At 44.2% G+C, this 21,526-nt stretch overlaps 1 protein-coding gene across 5 annotated transcripts in view; it reads left to right on the forward strand.

The window, feature by feature from the left end:
* The window catches only part of TENM1 (teneurin transmembrane protein 1), a 647,679-nt gene that overhangs the window by 201,302 nt on the left and 424,851 nt on the right, over positions 1-21,526 (forward strand). For 4 of the 5 annotated variants that reach the window (XM_087727832.1, XM_087727835.1, XM_087727834.1 and 1 more), the window contains exon 1: positions 9,124-9,407. The exons of the other annotated variant lie outside the window; for it this stretch is intronic. The gene's annotated coding sequence lies outside the window, so the exon portion shown is untranslated. Of the gene's footprint in view, positions 1-9,123; positions 9,408-21,526 lie in introns of those variants that run through there. 5 annotated transcript variants of the gene reach the window in all.

Consider the following 21,526-nt stretch of genomic DNA (forward strand, 5'->3'; position numbering starts at 1 on the left):
GAGTGCAGCACTGCAGGCTACTTCAGCTGACTGTTATCTGCAGTTCGGCTGTTCAAATCTCACCGGCTCAGGGTTGACTCAGCCTTCCATCCTTCCGAGGTGGGTAAAATGAGGACCCGGATTGTTGTTGGGGGCGATATGCTGACTCTGTAAACCGCTTAGAGAGGGCTGAAAGCCCTATGAAGCGGTATATAAGTCTAACTGCTATTGCTATTGCTATTGCTTTGGGATTTGGGGGCTTTTCCAAATATCCTAGGCAGAATTGACCGAATTCTCCTTTTACCACCTTTAGTACTGGGGTGTAGTGACAACAGCAAGCCTGATCTTGAAGCTGTCAATAAGCTCGGAAGATTTCAGTACTGGAATTCAATACTGAAATATGAGGGAGGGCAGGGATAGATCTTGGACCTTCTCTCCCATTCTCTTCTTTCCCTTCTCCTTCTCCCCTTCTCCTTCCTTCCTTCCTTCCTTCCTTCCTTCCTTCCTTCCCTCCCCCCTCTCTCCCTATTTCCCTTCCCCTTCCTACCCTCCCTCTTTCCCTCTCTCCCTTCCCAGTCTTTCCTCCCTCCCTCCCGCCCTCCCCTCCCCCATCTCCCTTACCCTTCCTTCCTTCTTTCCTCCCTCCATCCCTTCCTCCCTCTACTTCCTTCTCTCCCCCTCTCTCCTCCTCTTCCTTCTTTCCCTCCTCCCTGTCTCCCTATTTCCCTGTGATTTCCGCAATTGGTTCGGGTGAATACCACCTCTGAATAGGTGGCTATATAGTCAAAGTGTGAATTCACACTTTGCCTTATCACATAATGTGGTTTGTTTGGCTTGGGCTTAATTTCCTCTGGAGACTTGGCCATTATGGCTTGTAAGTTTTGACTTAGCACCTTGAGTAATATTTAGCAATAGCATTTAGGCTTATATATCACCCCTTGGGGCGTTACAGCACTAAAAGCATATTTGCATATTTCCTCCAACAATATAGATCCTCATTTTATTGACCTCAGAAGGATGGAAGACTGAGTCAAGCCTGAGCCCCAACAGGATTGAACTCCAGGCTGTGGGCAGAGTTCTTCCTGCAATACTGCATTCTAACCACTATGCCACCAGAGCACCTAAACTACGTTTACATTGGGGCTTAATGTACCATGACATCAACTACAAGCAGAAGACTAGGTACTCAGAAAGGATATGAAGGGGAGATGCCTTGGGTTGAAAATTAGAGATGACATTACAACTATCCTCACCAATTCTGTGCCTTTACTGTAGAATCACACATGGCAAGAAACACTGCAGTTACCAAGATACAAAACCAAGAAAAATAGCTCACAACTGAACAACCGGTCCCCAAACGCATAGAGATAATACAAAACCAACCGAAAAGAACTCCATGCCTACATACACATTTTTCTGTTTTAAAACACTACTTCAAGAGCTACTTTGGAGAGTGATTTATAACTGAAAAGGGTGAAAAAATCCTATTCAAGAATGTTCTATGAAAGTTGCCATTTTATATCTTGCCATGTTTGATAGTCAATTGGAAGGGAGGTTGTCTCTATTTTTTTTGTTAGATTATGAGGTTTTTTTATGAGTAAGAACACATTGATATGTTCCTTTGGCTGAGACTATTTATTCTGTCTAGGACAGGTGTGGTAACTCATAGAAAGAAGATATGCCTTGCATATGTAGGGCACCAGTTGAACCAGGCCCTAAGAATTGTGAATTATCTACTGTCCAGAAAATAGGATTAAAAATTGTATATATTCTAGGGCTACTAGGACTTGGTGAATCACTGGCCAAGGGGGATAAAAAAAAAACAGGCAAAGGACCATGTGTCATCAGATAGAGCTGTAGTGGCGCAGAGGTTAGAGTGCAGTACTGCAGGCTACTTCTGCTGATTGCTGGCTATGTGCAATTTGGCAGTTCGAATCTCACCAGGCTCAAGGTTGACACAGCCTTCTGTCCTTCCGAGGTCTTCTGGCAAGATTTTGGAAGTGGCTTGCCATTGCCTTCTTCCTAGAGCTAAGAGAAATGGACAGGCCCAAGGCCACCCAGTTGGCTTCATGTCTATGGTGGAACTAGAACTCAAGTCTCTCACTTTCCAACCTGATGCCTTAACTACAACTCCAAACTGGCTCTTTAGCCCTCATAGCCATTGTCACAAGCTGTAAAGTTTGACCTTTCTGGAAAGCATTGCGAGAAAAGATTTAACTGCTTAGAATGCAGTTTTGGTTTACACGTTTTCATATTTCTTAGAGCTAAAACAGGAGAAGATGCTTCTTCTTATTCAGTGGTGGAATTCAAAACATTTGACTACCGGTTCTGTGGGTGTGGAGTGGCTTGGTGGGCGTGGCTTGATGGGCATGGCAGGGCAAGGATACTGTAAAATCTCCATTCCCTCCCCACCCCACTAATCTGTTTTCCAGCTCCATTAGACCCAGATGATCAGCTGGGATTTGGGAGGCAGTGAATAGATTGGGGTGGAGCCAGCCAAAGGTGGTATTTGCTGGTTCTTTGAACTACTCAAAATTTCCACTACTGGTTCTGCAGAATGCCACCTATGTTCTTATTGTTCTTTTTATCAAGAGAGGAATCCTCTTCCCTTTTAACAATCCCAGGATTTGAATAATCTGGAAAAAGAATTCATTGCCCCAATTTTTTTTTTAAAAAAAACATTCTCCTACTTGTTAAGGGATTCATTTATCTTTTAAATTTCACTCACTTATTGAACACATTTTGACCTGCTTTCACCCCTAAAGACAGAAACACGAGCATATAATAACATAAACTCTTCAGGCAATACATTAAGGGAACGAGCAGAAACATTGCCACCATAAGCAGCCACTGTTGCAAACATTATTAGAAGAGAGTGTTATACGACACAGCAGAAGATTACTGAGCATCCAATCCTGCAGATTCTGCAATGCCCTAGAAGATTTAGGATCTGGTGAACCCCAGGTTACCCCACTTTGGCAAACTTTACCATTATCTGCAGGTTTCAGCTTTGCTATAACTTTCTTTGTCCTTTAGCCATGGAGGAAGCAGGAGCTGTAAGGCTGCAAACAGTAAGAGATGTATGCTGCAGAACTGACAGCACCTCCATAACAGAATTGCAGCGATAAAGCCAAACGAAATGTGGAAAGGAGATGAAAGAGATTCAAAGTTAGCTCGAGAACGAGATACAGAAACAGAAGCCTCGTCTGTAAAAAACAACAACACATTCCTGGAAAATGGAAAAGCGGCATTTTTTAAAAAAAATATTTTTTATTGACAAACATGTAAAATGCACACACACAAAACTTAGACATATACCACATTTACACAATACAATACGAACAGGAGCTTCCTGTTCTTTCTAATAGCAATTATCAATCGATACCACTCACCTTATATTATTTCCCCTTCTATTGTATTTCATTTGGATTTCACCATTCTTAACCCTCTTATTTTACTCATAACTATTATGTTTTGAGTTTTGTTATATTCCTTCATTGATTCTTGTTTCTTTCCTCCATCCACCTATACCATTTATCCCCTATCTGGTAGAATTCTGATTCTTCTTTTCCCTGGATTTCTTTAGTTAGTTTGTCCATTTCAGCACAATCCATAACCTTTCTTATTATTTCATCTTTGCTTGGAATTAATTTGTTTTTCCATTTCTGGGCAAAGGCAATCCTTGCCGCCATAATTATATGTAGTATTAAATACTGGATTTCTTTTTTGTATTTCAAAGACATTATTCCTAATTAAAAAACTTTCCTCCATCCACCTATACCATTTATCCCCTATCTGGTAGAATTCTGATTCTTCTTTTCCCTGGATTTCTTTAGTTAGTTTGTCCATTTCAGCACAATCCATAACCTTTCTTATTATTTCATCTTTGCTTGGAATTAATTTGTTTTTCCATTTCTGGGCAAAGGCAATCCTTGCCGCCATAATTATATGTAGTATTAAATACTGGATTTCTTTTTTGTATTTCAAAGACATTATTCCTAATTAAAAAACTTCAGCTTTCCATTCTATTTTAATCCCCGTTATTGCCTCCAGCCAATTTTTGATCCTTTTCCAAAAAAAATTTAGCCTCCTCACAGGTCCACCATAAATGGTAATATGTTCCGTTTATTGATTCACATTTCCAACATTTTGGGGAGGTATTTGTTAAGATTTTAGCTAACCTTGTTGGTGCCAGTGCCATTTGTAAAACATTTTGTACTGGTTTTCCTTGTATGCAACTGATAGTGTCATTTTTAAGTTTGTTCCCCAAAATTTTTCCCATTTGTCTAATTCAATGTTATAGCAAAAGTTCTGCGCCCATTTTATCATTTGTTCTTTCACAATTTCCTCTTCCATTTTATACTTCAGGAGGAATTTATATATTCTCCCTATCATCTTTCTATCTGAGCTTTAAATAATTTTTTCCAATTCGTGTGGTTCTGTTTCGATGTCATATAATTTAGTATCTTTATTGCATTTAGTTTTGATTTGGAGGTAAGTTAGCCAGTCAACTTTCATGTTCTGATCTGCCAATTCTTCAATTGTTTTTAAATTTCCCTGTCTATCAATTAAGTCTCTGTATTTTAGCATTTTGTTCAAATCTATACAATTTGGGTGAGTCGTCCTTTCTGTCAGTGATAGCCAATTCGGGATTTTCACATAGTGGATTTTTTTGAGTTTGAGCCATTTTTGCAATAACGCTCTTCTGATTAAATGATTTTGAAAGTATTTGTGCGTTTTATTTTTATCATCCTATAGGAATGTATGCCAGTCTGCTTGCAAATCATGGCTTTCTAAGGTCAAAATTCTTTTATTCTTTAGCTCTATCCAATCCTTCACCAATGCTATTGTTACTGCTGATGCGTATAAATCCCAATTTGGTAATGCTAAGCCTCCCCTCTCCTTGCTGTCTTGCATTGACTTTAGTTTAATCCTCACTGGAAAAGTGTTTTTTTAGCAGAAGAGGTCTTTAATGGGTCCACACCTAGAGTACTGCATCCAGTTTTGGTCACCACACTATAAAAAAGATGCTGAGACTCTAGAAAGAGTGCAGAGAAGAGCAACCTGGATGATTAGGGGACTGGAGGCTAAAACATATGATAAACGGTTGCAAGAACTGGACATAGCTAGTCTAGTGAAGAGAAGGACTAAGGGAGACATGATAGCAGTCTTCCAGTATTTGAGGGGCTGCCACAGAGAGGAGAGGGTCAAGCTATTTTCCAAAGTACCTGAAGGCCAGACAAGGAATAATGGATGGAAACTGAACAAGGAGAGATTCAACCTGGAAATAAGGAGAAATTTTCTGACAATGAGAGCAATCAACCAATGGAACAGAAGTTGCCCTCGGAAGTTGTGGGTGCTTCATCACTGGAAGCTTTCAAGAAGAGACTTGACTGCCCTCTGTCAAGAATGGTGTAGGGTCCCTGCTTGAATGAGGGGTTGGACTAGATGACCTGCAAGGTCCCTTCCAACTCTGTTAATGTGCTTGGGCCCATCGGCTTAACCATGGTTCACTGAATACAAGTAGTTCTTCACTTTCAACAGTTCATTTAGTGACCGTTCAAAGTCAGTTATGACCATTTTTCAAACTGGCTGTTGCACCATCCCCATGGTCACATGATCAAAATTCAGACACTTGGCAACCGACTCATATTTATAACTATTGCTGTGTCCCGGCGTTATGTGATCTTGTTTTCTGGCAAGCAAAGTCAAAGGGGAAGCCAGATGCACTTACCAACTGTATTACTAACTTAGCAATTGCTGTGATTCCCTTAACAACTTTGATTAGAAGGCTGTAAAATGGGGCAAAATTCACTTTAAACTGTCTCTCTTAGCAGCAGAAATGTAGCCATCATAAGTCAAGGACTACTTGTCTATCGCAAGGGTTTGCAGATCAGGTCAAAAGCAAAGCAGTAACATTATGTAGAACAAAATTACAATTTCAACACTCAATTAAGAAGATAAACAAAACCCCAAAGAAACTGTTAGGATGAATTTACAGATCTCTTGGTTTCAAAAGCCAAGGCAGATGTAGGAAAGTTTACTGGACAGGCAAAGCTTTTAGCAAGAGAAAGAAAGTGAGGAAGAAATATCTTGTCCTGTTTGAAAGTGTGAATTCAGAGGTGCCAAAAGTGCATTAGGGGGCCTCTACTTTTGTTTAGGAAGCAGAGAGAAGTGTGTGCACTGCCAGTGATGCAAAAAAAAGAAAAAAGAATCTAAAGCCATTCATCGAATGATGATGGATGGAACAATTTGGGGATGGGAAAACATGAAGCTGAGAAAAGAGAATTATTATTTTCTCTTTCCTGGCCTGGGATAAAGTCAGGGGTGAGCTTCAAAAATTTCAGCAACGGGTTCTCTGCTTGGGTAGGCATGGCCATGGTGGGCATGGCCTAGTCTGCCTCCTGCACCACAGCAAGGGGTGAGTGGGTGGCAGGGGCGTGGTATGGTGGACAGGGCCAGCCAGGGGTGGAATTTGGAGGTTCTCTGAACTGGCCATAACATTAGCTATGGGTTCTGCAAAACCCAGGAAAATCCATTGCAGCCCAACCCTGAATAAAGTGTCCCATCAGAGTCCCCGAATTAGCATCCTTGGGACATTAACAACAGGCTTCAGAGCAGAGGTGAAATCCAGCAGGTTCTGACAGGCTATGGAGAACTGGGAGTGGAAATTTTGAGTAGTTCAGAGAACCGGCAAATACCACCTCTGGCTGGCCCCGCCCCATCTATTCTCTGCCTCCCAAGTCCCAGCTGATTGGGAGGGAATGGGGATTTTGTGGTATCCTTCCCCAAGCCACACCCACCAGATTTAGATTTAGATTTAGTTTTAGTTTATTTGTATGCCACCCTTCTCCGGGAGGGACTCAGGGCGGCGAACAATTCAAAAGGGGAAAGAGGATACAAACACAATACACATAATTAAAATACACAAGAGTCATACAACCATACAAGTCGAGAGGGGAGGGGAACTCATCAACCCCAGGCCTGCCGGCACAGCCAGGTTTTGACGGCTTTCCGGAAGGCCTGGAGAGAGGCGAGGGTCTGAATCTCCGCAGGGAGTTCATTCCAAAGGGCCGGAGCTGCTACAGAGAAGGCCTTCCCTCAGGTGGTAGCCAGATGGCATTGGCTGGTAGACGGAACCCGGAGGAGGCCGACCCTGTGCGATCTAACGGGTCTATGGGAGGTAATTGGCAGCAGGCGGTCTCTCAAGTACCCAGGTCCAATACCATGAAGGACTTTATAAGTTACGACTAGCACCAAACCACACCATGCCCACTAAGCCACGGCCATAGAACTGGTAGTAAAAAAAAAAAAGAATTTCACCACTGCTTCAGAGGGTCCTTCAGCATTCATCTTAGCAAATCTGGGGTTCAAATTATATTTTGAGACAGGCAAAGCCAGGCAGTTTGAGTGACTTTACCAGACCTAGGATGAAACCTGTTTTGCAATTGATGAAAAGTTTATATTTTCTTTCTGTGAATGGGGGTTCTTCATTACCCTCACATTTTATTCAAGGTACTTGGTGGTTTCTTTTCTGCTTAAAGTTGGTAAGGTTCCAATAAAGGAAAATATTTGTAGCTCAGGGTGGAAATGAGGGGGTCCTGGGTATTTTCTGAGCTTGGTTGTTTTCTTGAAGACGTTTCAACACCCATCTGGGCAACATAATCAATACTAGAAAGGAATGGAGGGGGAGAGACTCCTATTTTATATCTTAAAACCCCTCCTCCCAGTACCCTAGGAAGAAAATTGGGATGTTTTCATTCTAGGGCTACTACAAAAGGAAGGGAGGGAGGGAGGGAGGGAGGGAGGGAGGGAGGGAAAAAGGATGGATGGATGGAAGGAAAGAAGGAAGGAAGATAGGAAGAAAGGAAGGGAGGGAGGGAGGAAGGAAGGAAGATAGGAAGGAAGGAAGGTAGGATGGATGGATGGATGGAAGAAAGATAAGAAGGAAGGGAGGAAGGATGGATGAATTGGGATAGGATGGGATGGGATGGGGCTTGATAGAAGATAGATATAAAGCATAGTCAAAATGGATCTGAACTATTGCTCAGTTTCTCGGTGTAAACCAAAATGTATTCGGACATAAAAAATAACCAGAAAAGGCCATCCGTCCTCTCATCCGAGAGCCACAAAATCTCAGCCAAAGGGCCGTATGGGCGCCGGGAGCCCCCGCCAACCTCTTCTCGTTTACTAACCGCACCGCCGCCGCTCTCCTCGCCTCCGGTCGGGAAGCCCAGCGCCTCCGCGGCGAGACTTTACCGGCGCCGCACGCCGCGATTTCCAGCGGCCGCCTGCCTGCCTGCCTGCCTAAGGAGGGGAAGAGCCGCTTCCCTGCCTCGGTTTGGCCAGCGGCCGCTCGGGCGGAAAGAACCCGGGCTGAACCCAGCCATCCCGGGGAAGGCGCTGTTTGGTTTCCCGCAGGCTGCTCCGCTATAATATCTGTTGCTCCCACTCGCACCGCCCGGCACCCCCGCCCGGCAACGCGATGTTCCTGCGGCCGACTGGCAACCCACCGGGGGCTCCTTCCTCGGAGCGCTGTCTCTTAACACTAACAGAGTTGGAAGGGACCTTGGAGGTCATCTAGTCCAACCCCCTGCTCACGCCGGAGACTTCTACCAGGGATTCGAACCCCCCGGCCTTTGTGATCGAGAAGCTTAGACGCTGAGCTTGTCGATGAGAAAGGTCGGGGGTTCGAATCCCTAGTATAGGTCTCCGGCGTGAGCAGGGGGTTGGACTAGATGACCTCCAAGGTCCCTTCCAACCCTGTTCCTGTTAAGCTCAGCGTCTTAGCCACTGAGCCGCTGCCTTCTCGGGCACCAAGGCAAGCGGGAGCCCCCTCCCCTCTCGGGAGCCGCGTCCTCCCCTTCTGGCCCGGCCCGCCCGCCCTCTTTCCTTTCCCCGCGGGCCGGCCGGCTCGCTCGGGGCCACCTGCCCGGCGCCTGGCAAAAAAAAGCAGGTGAAAGCAAGCGGCGTCGGCTTCGGCAACCGCGCATGCCCCGCTCTCCCCTCTCCCGGGCATGCTCATTAGCGGCGGCGGCGGCAAAAGGCGAGGAGCCGAGCGGTCGGCGCCGCTGCCGGGTGAGCAGCCAGCAGTGGCCGCGACGCCGGCGCGAGGTCCAGGCAGGACTGAGGAGAAGGAGGCGGCGGCGGCGGCGCTCTTCGGCATCTCGGGCGCTCGCAAGCCGCTGGGAGGCTTCCGCCGGCGCTGAGCCCCGGGCAGGGGCGTCGGGAGGGGGATGCGGGCGAGCTGCGGCAGCCGCCTGGGTCGCCTCCCGAGCGATGTGGATTTATCTTCGCCTTCGGCGTAGCGGCGGCGGGAGGCAGGCAGGCGCGCGCGAGATGCCTGGCGAGTGGCGGACCCGCGCGGGGCGGAGGCGGCGCTGCTGCTGCTGCTGCTCCTCCGGCTGAAAGTTCCAGTGGACGGACAGGTAAGTTGGGCTCCGGCGGGGAGCGCCGGACGCCCTCCCGCATCCCCCCCGGGTCGGGTTCCCACGACGCGTGAGGAAGCCGCAGTCCGCCGCTTGACGAGGCTGCGAGTGTGTGGTGCTGGCGGGGCGCCTCGGATGAAGCCAACTCTCTCCCCCCCGCCCCACCCCACCCCGCCTTGGGATGCTCATCCAGTCGCCAGGTGGAACGGGTGGGTCGTGTGAATGGCAGCCGTTCTCCTCTCCCTTTGGGGCTGGAAGGCAGGAAGACCTGGAAACGAGGTTTCTGGGCTCAGGAAGCGCCCTGAAGGAGGGCGAAGCTCTGGCGAAGTGACTGGGAAGGTCCTACAGGCTGCACCCTTACTTTTATTCCTGGCATTGTCCCTTGTGTTTGTGGGTGATGCACACACAAACACACAGACACACACAAACACACACACACAGACAAACACAAACACACGCCCGCCCTGTGTAGCTCGGGTGCGCGTGATGTAATCTTTCACGTGTACTAGCTGGAAACGAACGTTGGAACTGTACACCGGCAGCAGAGGAGAATGGGGTCTTGAATTGTGAGGTAGGCTGGATTTGACTCCCTATTGTTGAACCTATTCTTAAACCTGGTGAACGTGCGTGCGTGGCTGAATGTTGCGGGTCAGAGGGAGCCAACAAGCTGTACATTTGTCTGGGTTTTCTTAGCTGGCTTATAAATAAAAAGGACTGGTACCCACCCATCACCTACCCAGCCTTGAGATGAGTTTGTTGTGGATGTGTCTCTGCAAAAGAGAGTGTCCCCTACTTCTGGGTTATTTACACTTTGAAATGCTTGAGGTTTTTGTGTTTTGCTTTTCCAAAGGTTGGATACTTATTCTATGCATTCTTTTCAATATGTAACAGAAGGCTGAGCCAAATCAGCTCTGTTTTTCGGGATAGTTCCACTCTGGATTTGGTTAAGTAACACCCAGATCTGCATACAGATACTGAGCGTAGGAAAATGTGCTTTGGCCAACTGTAAACATTTCCGGCATATAGGTTCCCTTCTTATGGCTTCATTTCCCTTTTATTAGTTCTGGATAAGTGAATTAGATATTTATTTTATTCTTATTCATTTGTTAGGTATTTATTTTATTTTTGGTGGCATCCCTCTTGCCCAGGTATAGTGCCAAGCATCCTCTTTTTAAAAATCATGTATCAGTGCTGTTTCAAAAAAATACATTGAAGGCTTAAATATCGGTGGTGGTTGCAATGTCTTTTTGACCTGCCCGTGTTGTAGGGTGGTTGTGGTAGCAACTAGCTTAGTAAGTCCCAAGTCCATGAAGAAGTGAATTCAGGCTGACGTATCTTGAACCATATTTACTTTATTGTGCTGAAGTGTGTTGCCACACAACCAGTGTAATGGCTCCTCTCCTAACTTGAGAAAGTAAAGACTCTTGAAACGGATTATTTCAAAAGGAACCTTTAATCAAGCAGGATGGAAACCATTAGAAGCAAAGCAGTATCAGCTGGTAGAATTAATGTGATAGATAGGGGTGGTCCCCCCCCCTTCTTCTTTAAATTGTAGCGGAGCTGGTAGGAAAGAAATTGTGACTTGCTCCCTGGTAAAAGGGTAGCAATGGCCACCTATTTCTCATCCTTCCCAGCCCTTTCCAGAGTCAAAGGGAATTAGAAATTACCTTTGTGGCGACCCCTCCTTCTCTGACTTCCTCATCCATCAGTGGCTACTTTCTACCTCTCTCAGACATGAATGTTGTGGTTTTACCTTTGTTCGAGCTGGTCCGGTTTCTTCATTTAGCATTTCAGGAAGTGATGGGTGTCCCCACATCTTTAAATGCTTTTTGGCTTGGTTTTGCTGGACACTGGAGAGAACCACTGGATGCATTGGAAATGAATGGTGATTTTCTCTGTTGTGATATGGTGATCACAGAAAAGGTGTGGACGGGTAGGGAAGGAATCAACGTTGCTGTTTGGCATGAACCACAGAAATAGTTTTTCCTATTGATTTTTAAAGCTTTGTGGACTCCCACCACTCCTTTTATCAGGGGTGGCTGCCTTTCCCCCCCCTCCCTTTGTTAGTTCAGCAAAAAATCTGGGTTGCAAATGATCATCTCGCACATCACAATTTGTTATTAGAGGCAGTTCTTGCACACTTATATGAATCTTTTCTCCGTATTTTTCTTTGACAAGCTAGGGAAATTATTGTATGAAAACGGATTCAGCCATTGGGTGAAGATGTGTTGGCTGTTTCTGGCTTTTTTCTCTTCCCTCCACTCCTTTTGTCTCCCTGGAAATAAGTCTAAATCCTTTTTGGATTTTGTTTTACTGGCTAATCTCATTATTGAGTTAAACACAGCATATAGTCTGCTTTCAAAGGAGCCTATGTGCACTGAGATTGGTGAACAAAACAGCGTGTTAACCTCACCCAGGAAGGTACATGCTTGTGAGAGAACCTACTAATAAATGATAATTTTATGGCTGTAATTCAAGTTGCTCTCGCTTCCCGTCTAACACGGTGTATCTTTTCCGATGTTCAGTTTTGCGATCTATGAATGATCTTAGGGGGAAAGAAATCTCTTCTAGGTGAACTACATGCTATCTTGGGCAGCACTCTTGTAGAAGCAATTTAATTTGTATCCACTTCTTCCTTTAATCTCTCCCACCACATTAATCGCAAGTGCTTTATTTAAGAAGGAAGTTCCGAGCATTAGTATGACATGGGTGAAAACAGCATTCAGGGTGGGGAAATTGTGAAGCCGTGTCTTATTTACCGGTATATTTTTCCTTGCACTTGCTTAGCTTTTTCAATATGTGGGGGATTTTATATTTGGGACTTTTTAAAATTTTTGTATTTCATCCTGTTACTGCTAGATTATAGGAAAAGTAGTGAGTAGTAATTACCTGAATCCTTTGCAAGCTTTCTAGGTGTAAGCATCACTGCATGTAGTGGGACTGATTTCTGTTAATTCTATGTTATTTTTATTTGTTTATCTTTACCGTGCCTTTGTCATTTCTATAAATAACTCAAGCCAGCAAACACACCCAATGCTCTTTCTTCCTCTTCCTGTTTTCCTCATAACAACAGTCCTGTGAGGTGGGTTGGGCTGAAAGAGAGCAACTGGCCCAAAGTCACCCAGCTGGCTTTCAACGCTAAGGCGGGACTTGAACTACCATCTTCTGATTTTTAGCTTGACACCTTCATCATTTTTTTTACCAGGTTTGCATCAGGGGAAGTAGCCGGAAATTTCAACTTTTTGTGAAGAATTAATAGCAATAGCAATAGCAGTTAGACTTATATACCGCTTCATAGGGCTTTCAGCCCTCTCTAAGCGGTTTACAGAGTCAGCATATTGCCCCCAACAATCCGGGTCCTCATTTTACCCACCTCGAAAGGATGGAAGGCGGAGTCAACCTTGAGCCGGTGAGATTTGAACAGCCGAACTGCAGAACTGCAGTCAGCTGAAGTAGCCTGCAGTGCTGCACTCTAACCACTGCGCCACCTCGGCTCCCAGGGCATCCATCATATTTTCATCCTGTGTGACACTGACAATATTTTAAGTTGAATTTCTCACCTATGAAGGAGGAAGAGAAATGAGTTTATGATTCGTTAAATGATCAATACCTCTTGTACTAAAAAAAAAAGTGTTAACTTCCATGTCTCCCCTTAAAAATAACGAACGAGGGAAAGGTTAATGGTGTTGGAACTTAAGAGGAAAGAAAACTTGTGCTCCTAGATTTGTTGAGTGCAGTCAACCCAGCAGTGAATTCTTTAGCAGGCTTAGCAAACACACACCCTATGATTTCAAGCTTTTGTAGATCTTAAAGGACTTTGGTCTCTGTGGCACCGTGAGGGTCTTCGTTATTTGTAGAGTTGGACTTGTAGGCTAATTAAAGGCAGGAAATAAACACTATTTGAAGGGTTTTTGATTGTATGTGATTTTCCCTCCCTCGGGTGGGAGAAAGATCTCAGATTCTAAACCGTTGCGATTGCTCATTTTTGGTGCTGTAACCTGTGCATTTAAGAATCCCATTTCTGTGCTTTTCCTTCTGCAGGTTGTGTTTGCATCCCTCTAACATACCTGGGATCATTTGTGGTTTTTCTCTCCCCTTCTGCCATCCAGCTAGTAATTAGTGGAACAGATTGCACAGATATGCAAATGATAGGAGATATGATTTGTGTTTTCTCCTGGAGGCTTGCTCTGTTTGCACAGTGGTGATACAGTTAACTGTGAAGTTGTCATAGACAACCTTTGAACATTAAGGGGGGGGGGAGAATCCATTTTGGAAAAGGATATTAATTGAGGCAGAATGACTGTCCTTCTGAAGGGTGAAATGCAAAGGCTTGCATTTTACCTGCTGTCTCTTTTTCCACTCAACCTCATGATTTCCAGGAAGAAGACACATCATAAAGATAATAGTCTTTTTCTTCCTATAATATATCTACAAGTCCAGTTTCAGGATAAGTACGGAGGGAGATTTGTCTACTTGGGTTTGATAACCTTTTTCGGCAACCAGTCCTGTGGGCATCTTTATAATGATGTTAATATTCCATCCATATATGGCTTCTCTTCATACTTGCTTTCTGCAGTCTTTAAGGCTTGTGTATGACAACCGAGAAGCCAAGCTGGATGTCTGATGGTCTTTGACAGGTTCTAATCTAAAGAGGGAAAGGGAGGTGATGGCTCAGTGGCTAAGATGCTGAGCTTGTCAATCAGAAAGGACAACAGTTTGGCAGTTCGAATCCCTAGTGCCACGTAACGGAGTGAGCTCCCGTTACTTGTCCCAGCTTCTGCCAACCTAGCAGTTTGAAAGCATGTAAAAAATGCAAGTAGAAAAATAGGAACCATCTTTGGTGGGAAGGTAACAGCGCTCTGTGCATTGAGTCATGCCGGCCACATGACCACAAACAGGTCTTCGGACAGCGCTGGCTCTTCGCTTTAAAATGGAGATGAGCATATTACGATTGTTTTGCAATGTGCTTTTCCTGCATTTTGAATACCAAGGTTAGACTTGGATCATTGTGCTTTCTTTGTGACCACAACATCCCTTCCCGAGAAGCAGTTGCATGCTCCTTTCTGCTTTTCAGAGCAATGGCCGGGTGCAAACACGATCCCCTATTTGTCTGTAGAGCTGTTTTCCTCCTCCTTTCCGTACAATTCGTTCTAAATAGGTTGCCATTCTATTATCTCTGAGAGAGGAATGCTAGTACTAAAGTTTCATTGTCTTGGACTGCTAATATGATGCATTGCCAAGTTGACTTCCTGGCTGATTTAAGTGGTTAGGACAGCACCAGTTCTTCTCTTTCCCATCGGACCTTAATACAAGATGGGACCAAGTTTATCTAGCTATCATTTCCACTGTGTACATACTTCCATTGGAAGTAAGTTTCAACAAGACTGAATCCTAAACTGACCTAATTCAGATTAGACCTCTGTCTCACCCAATTTTAATGGTCCTGCTAACTTTTGTTCCTTTCAGTAAAAGGTTGTTTTTTTATGTTATTTGTTTCAACTATGTTTGTTTTATATTTATACTAGTTGATAGCCCAGCATTGCCCAGGTATTTATTTATCCTAATCCTGTATTAGTCAGGAAAAGCCCCGATTTCGGCAACAATTAAATTAGTTCCAAATTTTTCCCTGTGCCCCCAGAAGCATAAAGAAAAGTGATACCACCTTAATTTCTAATGTTGAATTTCCCCCGTTACCAGAGGGAGTCCCTTGTGGAGTACTGTGAAGCTGTTACCAGTGGCGACTCCACTGTACTGCACAGTAGAAGCCATTTTACCACAGTACGGTAGAATCCATTGTAAGGCACAACAGGCTGTATCTTAGCAGGACACATCCCCTGAGGGGTATTAGGGGTGTTTTACTCCCACAGTATTTGTTTCCAGAGAGTAAGTAATCTGTGTACCAAGTTTGGTTGAAATTGCTCAAGGCGTTCCAGAATTATGCTGGAACACACACACACACACACAGCCATTTTTATATAGATAGATTTTATTTATATAATATTTTATATTTTATTTGGAGAAAATAATGGCAGTTTCATACTTGAGAATAAACAGTGCAAGGGTAAGTCTTAGTTTTGAATGCATTTTCTGCACATTTTCCCACTTTGCAATTACAAGTAGGATGTTTGTTATCTTTGGGAAGAACCAAGCTGACTGTTTCAGGTCTCCCATAGAAAGCATGAGGAGCCTGTGGCTCTCCAAGTGTCACTGAACCATCTGCCAGCATCCATAGAAAACACGATAAGGGTTAGCTGAACATGAAGAGCAGCAACTTCGGGATGGCTGCAGGTTCCCTACACCGGTTGCAGATGGCAACCCCATCCTCTATTCTAGGGTTGTCAAGCTCACGTCGTCATGGCATCCCGTGACGTATTAGGACGTATCATCCCGTGACGTATCAGGACTTTCCCCCCCTTCACTAAACTGGGCTTGGACCAGGCATGAAATCTTCTTACATTCGCTACCGAACTGGAAGCGCATGCACAGAGTGTCCATGATGACATCTGGGTGAGTGGGCGGTGCCTCCCGCTGCCATCACTACCGGTTCACCCAAACCGGTACGAAGCAGCTGAATACCGCCTCTGGCCTGCACGTGGCCAGCGGGTGACCGAGTTTGACTGAGATAGACTATCTCAAAGAAGATTATCCTCTAGTTGAAAAGCTACCCTGCCTAAGTCTGATCTGAAGTTTAAGCACCATAAGCAAGAAAAATAGCAGCAGCCTTGTAATTGCCCATTTGCTGTTAGCACCTGGACAGCGGACAGCGTCTTCCCCACTACGGAGAGATTAATTGTATTTCCTTTCGGTCTCTAGGTGCTTTTAACAGAAGCAACTGAAATGGCCGAGGCAAAAAACAAAGCAAATGAAACAACAACCCAGAGTAAAAGAGAAAGAGGGAAAAATGTTGTTTCTCGGCCTCAGTGTGGTTTGTTGGTAAGAATAAAATTCAAACAGTGCCTTTGAACTCCATGGGTCAGTTTTGGAGTTCTGTATGAACATCTTTTTCCCCTTCAGATCAAGTAAGGAATATTAGGTTTGCTCAGTGAAGAGATTAAGTCTGTTTGCAGTGCTTACAAGAAGAGACTCTTCCGTAGGAGAAATCCTTAGGAAAGTGATGGAATTGCAAATAATAACATAGGGCAGATAGTCCCTGGCTTAAAATCACATTTCAGCCCAAAATTTGCACTGCTAAGCAAGACAGCTGTTAAGTGAGTTTTACTCCACACTATGACCTTTCTTATAGCGACGTGGTGGCTCAGTGGCTAAGATGCTGAGCTTGTCGATCAGAAAGGTCGGCAGTTCGAAACCCTAGCACTGCGTAACAGAGTGAGCTCCAGTTACTTGTTCTAGCTTCTGTCAACCTAGCAGTTTGAAAGCACGTAAAAATGCAAGTAGAAAAATAGGGACCACCTTTGGTGGGAAGGGAACAGCCTTCCGTGTGCCTGTGGTGTCTAGTGATGCCAGCCGCTTGACCACGGAGACATCTTCAGAAAGCGCTGGCTCTTCAGCTTTGAAACGGGGATGAGCACCGCTCCCTAGAGTCAGGAACGACTAGCACATATGTGCAAGGGGACCCTTTACCCTTTACCTTATGACCTTTCTTGACACAGTTGTTAAGTGAATCAGTGCAGTTGTTAAATTAATAACATGGCTGTTAAGTGAATCTCGCTTCCCCATTGACTTTTCTTGTCAGAAGGTTGCAAAAAGGGATCACATGACCCCCCAGGACACTGCAACCATCATGAATATGAACCATTTGCCCAGCGTCTGAATTTTGATCACATGATCATAGGGATGCTGCAATTGTCTTAAGTTTGAAAAATGGTCATAAGTCACTGTTTCAGCCCCACTGTGACTTTGAACAGTCACTAAATGCAAGTCAAGGACTACCGTAGTGTAACGTACGGCTGCCTTATGTCATTTAGAAGGCAGCTGCATTTCAAATATTACGAGACCATCCCATTTAGGAGAATATTGCAGAGAGGAAAAAGGGCAAAGCCAGGGCAAACCAAATGAGTAAGGAGCCAGAGAAGCTTCCTTGGGGGATAGTTCCCATCCTTTGGAATTCTTCAACCTGGAGGATAGATTTAAATAAAGGCATTGTAAAAATGGAGATGATTGGAGAATTCTTCTGAATGTTTCACATCGAGACTCATTGTGCTCAAAGAAAGTCAATTAAAAGGTGTTCAAAGGCTGAGATAATTTAAGACATCATCTGGGGGAAGTAGGTTATTCTTGCGCTGCCCAGAATCTCCCATTCATATTCCTTCTAGTATTATCTGATGTGGGTCTTCTTGGGTATTTAAAATGGACCAAGGAGATCGGTACACTCTGAGTATTAGATTGCCCCTGAAATGTTATGTCCAGGGCGGTATCTTTCTGTGATATGTGACAGAAGAGACGATTACATGACTGCTAGATCCATGCAATGCTCTGGTTTCAATTCTGAAATGCAAACCCATTGAGTGTCTCATTAAAGCAGCTGCCTCTATTTCTACGACTGCACGCACACACCAGCTGTTCATGATCTGATTTTTTTCAGTGGGGAGGGGGAGAAGATGTTGCTGCCTTGACGTGTTACCAAAGAGAACTGCTTGCATTCCATAAAGCAATTTGTTTGGAATTGAATCTGAAACATTGCACAATCTTGATGAAAATTAATTAACTCCTTTTTTTAAAAAAGAAAAGAAAAGAGCATTCTCTGAACATACATATGTGGTTGGAAATCATCTTCTAAGAAAAGATGCAAAGGCTCAGAGAGATTTCCTGTCAGTGGTGGGTTTCACATGTTGTTACCACCAATTTGCTGGCGCGCATGGCCCTTCCGTGCATGCACTTTGCTTTCGCACACGCCTTCCGTGCATGCACCCAGCCTCAAAAACATGCTAAATAGGATGGCATAGAGCTCGGCTGTGTGGGCAGGTCCACCCGTGATTTCCACTACCGATTCTGTCAAACCGGTCCAAACTGGCTGAATGCCACTTCTGTTTCCTGTCCAATATCTCTGGTTTCTTTTTCAGAATACATATTTTTAGTTAGTTCCACAATTACTCTTGAAAGTCATGGGGAGGTACACTTCATTATTCCTTTGATGCTATCTTGGAGAGGCATTAAGATGCAATGCTTAGCGTTGTACTTGCATTAGCTAACATCTCCACTCAGCCATGATGCCCACTAAGTGAGTTTAGACCATTAATTGCAGACGTTTACATCATGCTGAGCCACTTTTTGTTTTAAGTATGGCTTACTCAGTAGGCCGCAGTGGCCTGGTTCACACAAAACTGCAACACCCCACCCCCCCAAACAAAATTGAATGTGTGCTTAGACGTCTCAATTTACATCTAGTTTTATCTTTTGGCAAGTTCTAGTAAGTATTGTGAGTCTAGGCCAGAGGTGTCCATCTCAAGGCCCGGGGTGCTTAGATGTGAGGAGTTACCCTGGAAACAGCGAAGGACTGGCCCGTGGTGCCTCTGCCAGTGAAAATGGAACTTGGGAGGGCTGCATGCATTTTCAGCTGCAATGGCCTCCTGCAGCCCTCTGTCAGCTAAAACAGAGCTCGGGAGGGCTGCACATGACCCGTTTTCTCTGGCAAAGGACTACCAAAGCAAACTAAAAGCAAAACAAAAGAAAAAGGAGAAATGTTTCCCCTGTTGCATTTGAGCATCCAAAAAGGAAGGGACAGGAAAGGACAAAGGGAAAGAGGAAAGACAAAGAAAAAGAAGAAAATATGGGAAGAGAGCAAGGAAGAAAGAAAAGAGGGAAAGGAGGGAGAATGAAGAGGGAAGGAAAAGGAAGGAAGGAAGGAAGGAAGGAAGGAAGGAAGGAAGGAAAGGAAGGAAGGAAGGAAGGAAGGAAGGAAGGAAGGAAGGAAGGAAGGAAGGAAGGAGACAATGGATTCCCCAGATCAGCCTAGGCCACCATAAGTGCCCCAACATACAATACAATAGCAGAGTTGGAAGGGACCTTGGAGGTCTTCTAGTCCAACCCCCTGCCTAGGCAGGAAATCCCATACCATTTCAGACAAATGGCTATCCAACATTTTCTAAAAAGACTTCCAGTGTTGGGGTATTCACAACTTCTGGAAGCAAGCTGTTCCACTGATTAATTGTTCTAATTGTCAGGAAATTTCTCCTCAGTTCTAAATTGCTTCTCTCCTTGGATTAGTTTCCACCCATTGCTTCTTGTTCTGCCCTCAGGTGCTTTGGAGAATAGTTTGACTCCCTCTTCTTTGTGACAACCCCTAAGATATTGGAAGACTGCTATCATGTCTCCCCTAGTCCTTCTTTTCATTAAACTAGACATACCCAGTTCCAGCAACCGTTCTTCATATGTTTTAGTCTCCAGTCCCCTAATCATCTTTGTTGCTCTTCTCTGCACTCTTTCTAGAATCTCCACATCTGCCGTATTCCAAGAGTGGCCTTACCCAGGCATTATAAAGTGGTATTAACATTTCATGTGATCTTGATTCTATCCCTCTGTTTATGCAGCCTAGAACTGTGTTGGCTTTTTTGGCAGCTGTTGCACACTGCTGGCTCATATTTAAGTGATTGTCCACTAGGACTCCAGGATCCCTCTCACAGTTACTACTATTGAGCAAGGTACCACCTATACTGTACCTGTGCATTTTGTTTTTCTTGCCTAAATATAGAACTTTACTCTTACTTTACATGAATGACACAAGCTGGCCACACCCACCCCAGCCATGCCTACCTGGCCCTCCAAGGTCAAATGCAACCCTCATGAAATTGAGTTTGATACCCCAGGTCTAGGCTGAAGTCAGACTAAAGATAAAGCAAGAACATAAACAAGGAGGGGCCAGTAAACTTCTACTTTTACTTTAAATTAACTGTGTCACTGTATTATATGTGTCCCTGATTACAGATAATCCTCGACTTAAAACAGTTCATTTAGTGATTGTTCAAAGTTATAGTGGCAGTGTAAAAAGAGACATATGACCATTTTTGACATAACCATTGCAGCATTCCCATGGTTACTTGATCAAAGTCTAGACACTTGGCAACTGACTCAGATTTACGACGGTTGCAATGTTCCAGGGTCATGCAATCCCCTTTTGTGACCTTCTGACAAGCAAAGTCCATGGGCAAAACTCAGTTAGCAACCATCTCACTTAGCAACAGATGTTTTGGGCTCAATTGTGGTTGTAAGTCAAGGATTGAACTTCTCAACAGTTGGCCAACTGTTGTCTTCTAAATCACATCTATCTGGAAAGCCCAGGTAGAAAGCAAAGGGGCTTACAAGGTCTGTGTTCCTCAATAGGCTGTGAATTTGTTAGTAATCATAAACCAAACTTGGAGGCAGGTGTAACAATATAAAATAGGACCAAAGTTGCTAAGGTATACAAACAGGACTTTTCAGGTGAGGCTGAGCTATGCTCTAAATACAACACAAGACGTGGAAACTTTTAAAATCTTTAAAATGTACTGTAAATGAAAAGTATAACATGATGCTTGTAAAAATATTCAGGTTCTTTTAAAAAACGGAGTTTTTGGTTTCCATTACAGTAGAATCCAAGTGGTTTGATAGAACCGTGGGATTTTACATGAAAGATTGAGAACTTAAAAGGCACTTCTTAGTATTTTAAGTGTGAGCTATTTTGAAATCCTGGCTGAAAAGTAAAGCATAAAATAATAATCTCAAAGGGAATGCTTAACTCTAAAATTTAATATTAAAAGGTTTGGCCAGTACACCTGCAACCGAATGTTGCACTGTGAAGTGCTCTCATTCACAATGGGAGCCCGACTGTTTCTCTTCTATATGATGGTAATTCTCAACTTGTGTGAATGGAGCAGGACTTCTATTGCTAAGCAATATGGTTAAGTAAAACATACTCAATTTTGGGGGGTGGTTAAATGAATCACACAGTTGTTGAGTAAATCCTGCTTCCTGGCCCCTTAGGGAGCTGGCAATCATGTGACCCCTCAGGACATTGCAACCATTAACAGATTAACCCATATTTATGACCCTGGCCGTGTCCTGAGGTCATGTGACCACTTTTTGCAACCTTCTGATAAGCAAAGCCAATCGGTAAGCCAGATTCACTTAATAACCATGCTTCTAACGTAACAATTGCAGTGGTTCATTTAACAACTGTGGCAAGA

Source organism: Thamnophis sirtalis, unplaced genomic scaffold, assembly GCF_051295495.1.
Source record: "Thamnophis sirtalis isolate CommonGarterSnake01/CBP01778 unplaced genomic scaffold, rThaSir2_p1.2 scaffold_13, whole genome shotgun sequence".
Taxonomy (NCBI): Eukaryota; Metazoa; Chordata; class Lepidosauria; order Squamata; family Natricidae; genus Thamnophis; species Thamnophis sirtalis.